The 13,201-nt window shown below is 43.0% G+C and overlaps 1 protein-coding gene across 4 annotated transcripts in view; it reads left to right on the top strand.

Annotated features, from left to right (window-relative positions):
* The window catches only part of DPF3 (double PHD fingers 3), a 164,028-nt gene that overhangs the window by 146,383 nt on the left and 4,444 nt on the right, over positions 1 to 13,201 (top strand). The window lies entirely within an intron of this gene.

Raw genomic sequence — 13,201 nt, 5'->3', positions numbered from 1 at the left:
GCAGCTGAAAAGGTGAGGTAAAGTGCTAACTATTTCTGAGCCGTACTGACAAAGTGGATACGAAGCTCTCCTTAAAGCACATACTGAGTGACAGGATTTCTGGTTTAAAGCCCCTCCTCGCAACTTCCAACTTCTTTTCTGTGATTTGCTCTCAGATATTCTTACAACAGTCTGAATTGCAGGGCTACAAGACTACTTTTCCATAGGGATTTCTCAGGGGGCAAACAATCTTCTTTTCCTGCCCTGTAACAGAGAGGAAGGAGGATATGTGATGACAGATCCAAAGCCCCTGGCCATCACTGCTTTTGTTGTTCTTCTCCTAGCTCCTCTTGAGCTTTCTGCTGTGCTGCATAGCATAGAGACCCAGATAGAGGTTGGACCGAGAGCAAAGCTGAATGCTGACAAATCAAAGAAAGGGAAGTTGAAGAAAGGAAGGAAAGAAACTGCTTGTGGCATCAGTGCACTTTTCTTTTTCAATAGGTCACCTCCCATTCTAACTCAATTGTCATTTTCATTGTCCCAAGTGTGATGGATGCAGAGAGCAGAGCTAGACATTTCTGCTAAGGTAACCAGGAGTGAAAGTGTATGTTGAAATTGACCTTTATGGATGTCTGTCAACACCCTGTTTAGATGAATGGGATCCTTCCTACCAGAGCAGAGCTATTGTTACAGGCTGTCAGTCTTCTTCCTTTGAACATTTTTGTGCCTTTTTTATTATTGTTTTGGTTTAGGTTTTTTGGTTGGTTTCTTTTTTTTTTTTTAGGACACAAGAATGTTCTAAAGGAAAGTTTTAATTTTGCAGAAATTATCTAAACAGGAAAAAAAAATCACACAGTTACCTAAGTCGCAAAGCAGATTTCTGTAAGAAGGTGTCTTGTTTTCCTGTCTGGAGAATTGTTCTTGCTTGTGAGAGTTGGACATGGTAGGAGGAGGAAGTACAAATGTCTACCAGCATTGTGGCACCTAACAGGTGCCCCCAAAGCCAGGTTTCCTTGGGCTGAGTCTGAGTTGAATGATGGGAAAGCTGAAGGTTGGAGTAGGACCTCAACTACATAAAGCACCCATAGCAGAGCAGGTAGGCCATGACTATCCTCTTAGCCTTGTCTTGGCTTGTCCAAATTTGGCTTGCTGTGTTTAACATCTCTATTGTCCCTTGGAAATTACTGTAAAATTGTATTTCCTTTGCTGCACCAAAGCTGGACATTTGCCACAGTTTAGTCCTGCTTTTGGTTTTAGTGATTTAAGATGATATCCATCCACCTGTGTCAATTTCAACAGTATGTATTTTAGGACCTGAATGCACGTTTTGCTGTTTCAACAGATGCCTTTGCTGTGTGAGTTAGAAACTTTTACTGTATCATTTGTTGTTTGATGACACTTTGTCTTTGCAACATGTAATTCTTCATGATTCCAAGGTGTGCGCACCATGGTGGGAGAAGGATGACATTTATCTTTAAAAAAGCACAGATTTCTGGAGCACGGTGTTGTGGCTATTATTGCCTTCCAGGATATAATTACAAGCAGTTTTGTTTAATGTTGTCTACATCTCAGAAAGGCCCACAAACCAACTATGGCACTGCTATAGAAAAGGCAATACTCTTTGAACATTGAAGCTGGGTGGCAGGCTGAAGCTTGTGGAACTACTGCTGTCTGCCTGAGAGGCTGCTATTGTGTGGAACTTGGAGAAGGGTATTCCTTCTTTGGATTCACAGCTGATGGATGGAACCTCTTGAGCAGAAACAGATGTAGCCACCCTTCAATGTCTTATTCTGAGTGGGGTTTTTTTTGGAGTAGAGTTTCATTTCTCAGTGCTGATCATCTTCCATAGCTGATTCTCAGTAAGACCTTCTAGTTTAGCTCTAGTTTTACACAGGTATTAAGGGTCATTTTTTTGCTTGGACCAAAGCCCCTTCTCATTATGATTTTTGTCTTTGCTGTTAGTATCCCTGTGTCAGTGGCTTCACTGTGGACTGCAGGAAGAGAATGAATATGATCAAATCTTTCAGATACAGCCTTCTTTTCTTGGAGCAGATTAGAGATGTTAAATAATGATGGAGAGAGTTTTGTCAAGTGTTGCTGAAGACTTAGCTTATTAATTTGGATTTCTTTCATTAGCCAACAGCCATTAACTTCTTCATATAATGATTTCAGGAGTCAGTATTGAGGCCAGCTCTCCAAAGTGAGAGGAAGTCATTGGACGGGAAATAGTTGAAAGCTGTGCTGTAACTAAAGAGGTAGTTTTATTTCAGTGTCACATAGCCAGTTAGACATAGCTTTCACGTTCATGTAGCACTTTTATGGTGGAGTTTATACGGGGTGGTTTTAAGTCTATGTTTGAGAAATCAGCTCTCCACTATTGATACAAATAATAGTTGATTCACATCAATGCTCTGCTGGGAGTAACTTAAGTGTGTTACACAATGTCAAAGTCTTTCTAGCTCTTTCCTCAGGCTCAACAACTTGATTTATGGTGCAGTGTATCCTGCAGCTGGATCTTGGCTCAGAAGTCTCATCCATTGCTAGGGTATCTAGGTTTGGGCTTTATAAAGGTTACAGCTCTTCTTAGGTCTTTCCACACCAACTGTGTCTCTGAATGTATCCATCAGCCTGGAGGCTTAAGAGTTTTTAACTATCCACAAACTCTCTCTAAATTGAATTCATAATTCTATTGTACTTTTCAGACATCCATATGGTCCAGAGCTACGTACCTGGAAAAAACAACCTCTGGCTTAGGGAGTTTCTTTTCCCTTGCCAGGCCACGTCAGCCTCTTCATTAATTTGCTCTCCAAGACCCCTTTCTCATTTTGCAGATACAAGATTTCACATCTGCACCCATTAGATTTCTCTGTGACTGTTTACATATGTACATGTCTGGCATTACGTGAAGAAGAATCAGTTCCCGTAAGTCTCAGTGCAGCCATCATTGAGAATTGCCAAACATCTCATGGGTGATGGGATCCCACCTAACAGTGAACACTGCAGGTGATGAATGCCCTCAACAGTTATTAAATGTGAGAGAACTTCGAGTGCCTAGAACCTGGTCAGACCAGCCTGTAGGGGAGGACTTTCCAAACTCTCTGCCATTAACAGACCCACTGAGGAACATTCCCACTAACCAGTGTAGCAGCCACCTAAGAGCAGGGTCAGAAGACTACAGTTCCCTGTAGTACTCTGGAAGATCATGTTCTAGCATTAAATATGATAATATTCTACTTTTGTATAGGTTCTATTAAGCAGTTCCTCTGTGCTGAAAAATAGAAGGACTAGCAAACTGTTCAATGAGGGACATTGCTGTCCATTGCTGGGGAACTAGTTAATTTCTTGTTTCATCTGATGTGATGTTTGGCAGCTATGAAGTATTGGTTATGTAGGTTAAAGCACCCAAATTAATAATGCTACTCACTTGTTACAGGTTAAAGAATAGCCTGAACTTTGACTTGGCTAATCATAGGTGAAAGTTCTGGTGAGCTCTGGGAAGCTAGATCACAGCTTTAAATCTGGTGGTTTTCCAGTGAAAAACAAACAAATAAATCCTTCTGTTATGGTGTTGCTGGCAGCATTTTGTTGGACAGTTACTCAGAAAGACTGTTCAAACCACTGAACTGAAAAATACCATGGTGAGGAGAAAAGATTTGGGTTTGATTTGAAACAAAACACATTCCCTTTTTCTCAATGAAATGACCCTTTCTTACTGCCAAGTGTGTGCAAGCTTGAATGAAACATTTAATCTGTGACTATTTCTTCCTTCTCTTAAAAACAATTCCATCAAGCTCACTTTTGAAGCAAGGTACTTTTCCAAACTGAAATTCCAACTTCTTGTTTGTGAAACACTGGCACAAAATGTCTTACTCTTGCTAAAAAATCAGTTTTTCTCTGAAAGCCGCCTCCTAACCCTTTCTCCCCTCCTGCTTGTTTTTAACTGAATATTTCATTCAAATTCACTCCTTCACTCAGATGCTTAGATCACCCTGAAATTGCATTTTTTTACAGAGTAAACTGAGCTATTTCACTCCTCCCTATGGAGCTTGTGCTGATGCTCTGCAGAGTGCAGTTATGGCTCTTACTTCCCTCTAGATATTGATGTTGCTGTGACTTTGATAGAGAAGTGAAAACTGGCTGCCTTATTGACGAAATCTTGATTGGCAGTTAGAAATTCCAAACCAAATCGGGGGTTTAACTAATGGAGAAGGGGAAAAAATCAGAGGATGATGGGATTTTTCCAGCTTCTGGCACTGCATTACAAACAATGGAGAGTGTGCATGGAGAACGCTGCCCATTCAGCAGCTAAAAGGGGTTTTTTTAAAATCAGTGAGGGACTGAAGCAACTTGCTCCAAATTGCTTTTGTTTGTGTTTAGTTGAGTGAGGCACTTCTACTTATGTCTGAATATACAATCACATTAGCAACAGTGTAAATTATGCTTGCGTGGGAAAGTCAGATTCTTTGCATTTACAGCGTGTTCGCATCAGTTATCAACCATTTACCCATCATGTGCTGAATTTCTTTATTTCTTTATTTCAGTGACACGTGGTTACCTCATGTAACAGCAATGAGGTCACTGCCTATGCAATGGCATTGTGTCTTCTGCATAGTTCAGTTTATTTAGTATTAAAATGATGACATTTAAATAACTTCTCTGGAGTTTTCCATTTGATTTGAAATTGATGGTATCTTGCTGGCAGGGAATTAGTCTGGAATTGCTCCTTAATCTCTAGAAAGTAAGTTTGTCCAGAGATTTGTAATACTCTCTCATTTTTCACTTTCCTGTCCCCTAATTCATCAGTGTAAACCCAGCCTACCTTGTTTTCAATTACTTTTATGTTGGCTGTTTCTTGGCCAGTGGGTGAAAACACCTCTGAAGATCTCCCTGCAGCTCTCAGTGTTTGAGGAAGACCACAGTGGTGGTTGTCTTGATGCTCACTGAACTGCTGGGTGAACATGGCCTGGGTTTAGTGAAGAGGTGTCCATGTCATGAAGCATTGCCTCCATCACGCTCTCCCATGTAATCCCAATGGAGAAGCCCTGGTCGGAATGCCCTGGGGAAACAACAGTGCTGTCGCCAGTTTGGGTTAGATGTGAAAACGCTGGAGCTGGTCTTTTTGATCACTACCTTGATAACATGGGTACGCTGGGCAGCGCTGGGTGTCCCTGCAGGCATGCTGTCATCTGTCTGGCTGTGTTAGTGGGGCAGTTTAACACTAAGAATACTGGGGAAGGGCCAGGTATGTGGACAGCAGCCATGGATTCAAGCGGGTAGTAGAGTTGTTGTTCAGGTTGAAGGGAAGGGAGGAGGGACAGAACTGGAATCTTGGTTTACAGGGGCTTTTAACAAGGGTAATGCTCCCATGGAAAGCTATCCAGGCTGCCATTTCCCCAGCATTTTAAATACCACCCCACTTCTCTCATTATAGCTGGGGAATTTGGCTCTCCCAGGGGGGAGGAGATGTTCTAAATGGGCTGCCAGGGATGTGGATTTAATGCACTAGGAAGAACTGGCTTCACCAAGTTAAAAGGCAAAACAAAACCCAATCCTCCATTCCTATTTTTAGTGTTTATGACCAAGTATTTTTGCTTGGTTGCTCATTTTGAAAGGGTTTAGTGAGCCTGCCAGTTGATTGAAAGCTCTGTGGTGTGTGAGCTGGCCTCGCTGGGGAGCCTGCAGTGCATAGCGCCGAGGTCGGAGCTGCACTGGGGGTTTTTTTCCACTGCAGTTTGTTGAAGGGTAACAGAAATGTCCTCCGGGCAAAGGGGATGTTGGCTTTCCAGGTTGTGTTGATTCATCTTGTCTGGATAAGCAGTCTTCCTCCCACTGCCGCGTATTCATCTCTACCTACCTCACCCCTACTTCACTGTGCAACCAAATACAAAACCTGCCCTGCACTGCACGGGTGGAATTGCTTGGGGGGGGTTTACAGAGCTGACCCCTGTGAGGGAGGTACCTGATGGGCAGCATTTGCATTTGGTGTCCGTCCTTGCTAGTTCCTGCTCTATAAATGGGTTTATTCTCGTTATTAGGAGCTATGTCCCCGGCATATGGAGTCTGTGCGGTGCCTGCAGGCAGGTTTCCTTCCTGTTGGTGTTGGTAAGCAGCCCAAGTGCCTCCTGGCAATTAGCAGATCGTTACCCATAATGCTATGCGCAGGGATGCAGCCTGGTGGGTATTCTGGAGGTCACTCTGACCTAATTCACCCCCAGGAATTGTACAGTGCTGGCATGGCTCACCAGTGCATTAACAAGCTGATGCTTCACTGAGAGGTCATTTGAGTGCTTCCACAGTATTTTTCTTAGGCAAGAAATAGTCACTTTGTCTAGCAGCCAACAGCGGCTAACAGGGGCTGGTCTGGAAGAGGAGGGAGCAGAGTTCTGGCTGGCTTTGAGATGGGACATCATAGGCATGTGGCATTTCCTTGGATTTAAAGCTGGGGGTCATTTCTGATCCCCCAGGTTGCACATGTGCAGAGCTCAGCTTTTCACCTTCGCACTTTCACAGCATCTTTGCAGTGAACTTAGTGGCATGTGTCAAGCATGTGCCTGAATCCCCACTGCTCAGCCTCAGAAGGGGGGACAGAGGAGCAGGACTGTGCCCCAGACCTGCCCTAGTCTAAATGTATGGAAGATATGAAATGGGGGTGCACGTATCAGCTTGTCCCAGCTAGGTTTGAAGGGGTAGGTGTGCATTGAAAGAGAGGGACACCCACAGAAGAGTGGGCATCCCACAGGCCTTCTCCCTCTGGCAAACCTGAGCCAAGCATCATCAGCCCAAATCAGGGTGCTCTCCCAGAGTGGTGATTTGTATGTGCCAAAGTCAGCTGTCAGCAGTTTTCAGAGGCTTTTAAAACCTGTAACTTCTGTTTTCCATTTCTGCCTGTTAAGGTATGTGTGGCTGGACTGTGCATGCTGAGGAAGGGGACTATGCAGGGAAAGGCGCACACAAACCTATTGCAGTAAAACTGTTTTAAAACATTTCTCAAGTAGTTTTGCTGTAACTTGTGGTGTCTGCTACCAAGGGAATGGTGTGTGGGGAGGGAGTGATTTGACTGACAAACCATTAGGCTGCCCAGAATAACCTGTGCTTGGCTTCTCTCTTTGCGTGCTCTGGAGGTCACCCCTGAATCCCACCCAGCTCCTCCCGCCACCCTGTGCCAGACAGAGTTACTCTGCCTCGTCTGCAGCTAATCCCTCTGGGTGCACGTGAGTCTGTGTGTGCAGAGATCTTCATTTTGTTTATGCACGTGAGCAGCCTTTGAGCCAAGCTTTGGTTTTGATGTGACCTCTGTAGCCCTCACTCTTTGTCCTAGCTGATGCTTTTGATGCTTAAAAACATTTCAGAGGAAATTATGCAGCATTGTAGAGTCAAAGCTGTGACCCAGTTGAGCTGGTGGGCAGACTTTCCCCAGGCAACAAGATTTTCCAGGGAGTGCCTTGAGATGAAGGGTATTTTGGTAGGAGCTCACTCCCCTCCTGTGCCCTTTGGTGTTTGCATGGCTGAATCAACAGAGAGTGTCACCTTCCACACAGCACCATTTTATAGCTTCCTTCAGATCTTTGCTGTTAGTTGCTTTCAAACTCAGATCTGTCCTGCCTTCAGTTCCCATTGACTCCAATTACACCTGCCTAACTGCAACTGGGACTGAACCACTATCTTTTGCACCACTGTTTTATGTGTCCCTTGGGTAATGAGCTGCAGCAGGTTCTTTTCTACTGGTGCTGAATATTTGAGCAATTGCTTGTGATTTATGTCTCTTTTTCTACTGGAACTGGCAGTGCTGAGGAGCAAAGCAGCACCTCCAGAGTGCAGCTGGCTGCCAGACCCGGGTGCTAATGCAGCAGAGCATCTCTTCCCTTTCTGTAGGCTTGGTTTAAGCTCTGTCCATGCTGGCCAGAATGACTGTAGGGCCAGGAAATGAAATAATAGGAACTATAAGCTCTTCTACAGCTGAATGGTTTCAGAGGTCCATCAATTATTAAAGGTGTTAATTCTTCAACAATTACTGGCACATTGTGGCATATGAGATTAGAGGAAGTTGGTCTCTGACCAAATCAGACTAACCAGTTTATTCACCAAGGCTCCCAAGTCCTTTCAGACTCACTTCTGTAGCAAAGTCGGTGTTACTGGAACACAGTGCCTTGGACACTGGGAAAAGCATCCAAGTTTTCTTATTCTTTAAGGTCCTTTCCAACCCAAAATATTCTATGATTCAATGATTTTCATCAGGATATAGAAAATCACACTGGTATTTCCTCCCCTTCTCTTCTTTCTAGTAGCAGTAAAACCCAATGGTGCCTACGAGTGAGACTTCCTTCTTTGCTTGTTTGTCTTAAGAAGCTGGGTTCAGCAGGGCTCTGTGCCAATGGGAGTGAGACAAGAGCTCTTCACCTGCAGCCTCTCACCCTTACCCCTGCCCTGGCCACAAGAAAACCTGTTGATTATTCTATAATGAAATATGCCTGCTTCCCTGTACTACAGAGGTACTATGGCAGGTGGTGACTTGGATCCTTACCCCACAAACACTTTTGAAGGCTTCTGTTTATGAGTAATCTCCATTTGAGTGGGCAGGCATACGTCCCTGAATTGTGACACCTTAACACTGCAAGATGGGAAGGGCCAGGAAAATGCCCAGAGCTCCCCATCCTCATGCCTTAGTTATGTTTGGTCTTTTCCTGGGAGCTGCAGCTCCTCAAACCCTGGGATTATGGCAGAGCCAAGCCTTTTGGTGTGCTTGGATGGTTTCCATTTTAAGGGCTCTTTCTAACCCTGTAAGCATGCCTTCTTAAATAGACAAATGAGGGCTAAATTTTTATACCATAACCATAAAATTATATCCTATATTATATCTGCAAGTTACTTTTTCCTTATTTTGTGCTAATAACACTAATAATTTTATCTAATGATGACAGTGGTCCTTATTCAATCTTAGCAGGAGGAAATTTTACAGCTTCTTTGCATGTAAAACTTCCATTATTTGGATGGAGTTCTTGTGACATAGGTCATTATATCTGTAATATGTATTTATAGTTTTTTAAAACCTGAATAGCTTATGGAATAAATTCTGATGTGACGTAGCCGGGAGCCCTGTGGGTTTTCATTATGCTATTGATTAAAAAGCCCACCACTATACAGTGAAGATAGGGGAAAGAATTGGAAAGGGAGCAAAAATTCCTTTTACTCTGTGTAAATAATTTCACATTTGTTTTAAAAAAGGAGTCTTTGCTTATTTTTTTTCTCAAGATAATCTCTGCCTTTGTTTGGAAAAGGTTATTGATTGGATTGTTAACTTAAATAGTCTGTGGCGGGTGTGACAGAGCACATGGCTGCAATTAATCTTGCGATGCAGAATCCATTATTGAAAAAGCACTAATGAGCCATTCTAAGGCCTTCACTGGTCACAGAGCGCCTGGGAGCAGCAGATTGCTCCTGCCCCATAATGTCAGTTTTGGCCTTCAGTGTTATACAGCTGGTGTAAGCAGAAGAGATTTTTAGATAGGGTTTTTTTTTTTCTTAGGGTATTTATGTTAAAATTCCCCTTACCATCAGTCTGCAGTTGCAGTGGATGTGGGAGACAAGAATGTGTTTGCCCCCCACTCCTATGACCAGATGTCTGGTGGACATAGCGTACAATTAAAGCCAGTGGCATGTGAAAAATTGATGTCACTATAAAATATGGTCTCAGTTGCAGGGTTCAGATCCAGAGGAGAGTTTTGACAGAGATGAGGGAGTTTCAGACCTGATCTATACTTTAAAATATTGCTTTAAGACAAAGGGATGAGCTGTTGGAAACCTTCTCACTGCAAGTTTTATTGTCTGTGTTGTTTATAGCTATTGCAGCAGAGCAAAAGTTTAGGTAGAGAATAGTTATGGTAGATTAGAAACTGTCGATGTTAACATATCACCTTCTCCTTCAACAGAACTGCTGCTGGGGTGTATTTTAGAGGTCTGTCTATTGACTTCGGTGACACCATAAATATGTGTTACTTCTTCTCCCTGCTAGATCTGCTGAGCTGATACAGATGTGTGAGAGTGATCCAAGGTTTGCCAGGGCTGAGCCACCAGCTGAATTATTAACTGAGTTCCAGCTGCAGGCTCTTTGCTGCACACCTTTGCCATAGCAAATGCTGTTTATCACAAGATGAACAAAATAAGACTGTTTCTTCATCTTGACCACATTATGTGATGCCATTAACCAAGGAAGACTTTCAGGTCTCTGGCTCATATACTACCGCAGTGTCTATAACTTGAACCACATTTTGAACTGTTCTTTGTATAAAACAAAATGGTGAGCTGAACTTTAAAATGAAAGGCAATTTTCAATCTACCTGCCATACACAGCTACAGGGCTTTGTTTTCAGGTACTCTGCCAGAAAGGGAATGCCAAGAAGTGTTGTGATATGGAGCAGGGATGATGTTCACTGACGCTGCGCCAGGGAGTCTTGGACATATGAAGTTTCTCATTGGTCATGAAAACCACTGGCTTTTGAACCAAAGTAGCAGGAAAATAGAGCGATTGTGAAGGAGATCTGGGAGGGCAGGAAAAAGAATTTCAGTGTTTTGATTATCTATTGACATACTTGCTGGATGCTACAGTGCCTCATCACACTGCTGGCATAAGTAAAAATAGTATTTCCAGCAACATTAGGTTGGGGTCATGGTACCACAAGGCATGTTGTTTCATGTGAAAGAGGATCTGACTTAGAGGCTGAAGAAAGACACGTCCACAAGATATTTTTTTCCCTTAGACATGCTGTAAGCCCTGGGCTAGCAGAGAGCAATCTGCAGCCATGCAGATATGGCTGTGGGCATTTGTTGGACTCTTTTGTAGTCACAGAACCCTGTAGACTGAATAAATTGATATATTTCTGCAAAATATTTCTACACAGCTACTGAAAAGAAGCCACCATGGCCCTTACTCCACTGGAAGTAATACTTCCTAAGCAAAACTCATCTCACAGGAACCAGTTGCTTTTAGGTTTGTGGTGGGTTTGGTTCTTAAGAATGGCCCTGTAAAATAGGATGGATCACTTAAAGGATGAAGCACCGTCAATACGAGATGCAGCACAGAAAACCTGCAGAGGTGTTTTTGAGGCGAATGAGGAATGAGACAGTCAAGACTGATAGCTGGAAGAGAGCAGGAATGGCTGTGGAGGGACAGAGATGAAGTAGTGAACAGAACCTGACCTTCATATCATTTGAGAAAGGGAGAGTCTTTAGCTGGAGTCTCCGCAATGAACAATGTGTGTACGCAGACAAGTGAGCATGTGAATTCGTGTATGCATTTAGCTGTGATTTATTTCTGCAAGTTTGATTCCATTCTTTCTGTTTCTTTTCAAATGTGACTGAAGCTATTTAACTGTCTGATTAACTCACCTCCCTGTATGAGTTGCTTTCTGTGATGTATTCCAGCACTGTACAACCCTTCTGGAAGCTGACACTCTGCTGTTGGGATGAATTCCTCCCTGATGCGTAGTGTGGCACATTTGTTCTATTTACTGGTGTTGGAATGAGGTTCTGCACTTGCTGTAAATCAGATCTGGAGGAACATTTCAGTGTCATGTCAGGTTCTACTAGTTTGGTAGTATCAGAAATTATATGAGGTCTTTTCAGCAGGAAAAGGTATCATGTCACATCTCCTTCTGCACAGTTGCAGTTTCAAGGACCCCAGAACTTTAGATTGAACTTGGTCCACTGTACATCTCAGTAAAATCTGACTCTTGTTTTGTGCTGACATTTCAAGGGCTCCAAAACCCATCTGAGCTCATCAGTACTGTCAAAACATTTCTTTGTTCAAAGGCTTAAGAGTGATATGAGCAATGTCACTGATCCCTCCTTCCTTAAATATCTCCTTTATTTTCTATTCTATTTCCATAATAACTTACGTACACACATTTCCTTGTTGGACAGGCTTAGTTTTCATATCATAACCATGCGAATATAACCAGAGAACAAAAATCCTTATTACAGCATTTGGTAGTATCATGGGCACATAAAGGAAATAGATTCCTTACAGTATTATTGCCTCACCCGGCAATTCTCAGGAGCTGTTTGCTTCACTAGCTAGAAAATATAGAAGCTTCTTATAGGGTAGTAATGAGTGATGTGACGACACAGCAAAACACCGCTGATAGGTCTAGTAATGAAGGTAGCACTTCTGTGCCCACATCTACATTTAGCTGTGCCTTATTTTCTTACTGGAAAAGGAGCCTTCCGTTCTTCTCTCTTAAAAGGATACTTAGGCTGGCAAAGGTGGAAAGCTTGTTTTCCTACTCGCTGGCTGTATTCTAAGAACAGCACATCAGCTGGAGGGGAAAAAGCCCTGTGCACGTGATGGTGCAAGTTTCTAGCAGTAGCATGTGGTAGTGTTGCATGTATGTACCAGTAGTTCTAGTTTTTGTATAGATGAGCAACTGGTTATCCCTGTCCCATGCCCCTCAGCCCTGACTATACGCAGTGTTAATGCTTAATGTGTGTCAGGGAGGGATTGCTAAGTATGGGGTTTTCCAAGAAGGCAAGTGGTAGCTTATTGCAGTTGACTTAGGAACTGCCCCAGCCTGATAGGGGTGGTTTAGGAGTACAGTGCTTTATTTCAGCGGTGTGTTTTTCTTGTTTTGTTTTGCAGAAGGAACACTGATCCTACCCTTGGTTTGTTTGTTTGCTTGTATTTTCCCCTCCAGAAAGCACATTGCTGACCCTGCTACTGTGATACCGCTGTTTTGCAAAGCTGGAGTCGACACGCATGTAGGGGCAGGGGGTGTAACTCTGGCAATTTGTCCTTCCCGATTAGATGTGACTGTTCTGCTAGCTTTCCCTTCTTTATTCTTTTCATTTAGTTCATTGTGGGAGTTGGCTTGGGTTTTTTTCCTTTCGGTTTCTTGTTTTGATCCTGGAAAGTTAGCTGTGCAATTTGGTTTCTTCTGTGCCAATCAACTTTAGTGGCAGAGCTCTTAAAAAAATTAAAAGCTGTGTCCCTCCATTCTGTCTTGCTTCTTCTCTTTATGCTACTGCTTCCATTTGAGCAAAGTTTACAGAATTGCTCCACCTATTTGGAAGGGAAGCTCTGAAATGGAGAATAACCTCATTTCCACCAGGTCCTTCAGTCCAGTCGAAGTGCTAATCGAAACTGTAGTCCAATTTCTATTAAGATGGATGGGCTGTCTCTGAAATCTGGTTTGTGTCTGATTTCATCCCTTCTTTTGTTTTCTTTCCCAGA

Source organism: Melopsittacus undulatus, chromosome 4 (assembly GCF_012275295.1).
Source record: "Melopsittacus undulatus isolate bMelUnd1 chromosome 4, bMelUnd1.mat.Z, whole genome shotgun sequence".
Classification (NCBI taxonomy): domain Eukaryota; kingdom Metazoa; phylum Chordata; class Aves; order Psittaciformes; family Psittaculidae; genus Melopsittacus; species Melopsittacus undulatus.
This window is presented reverse-complemented; position numbering and strand designations above follow the sequence as displayed.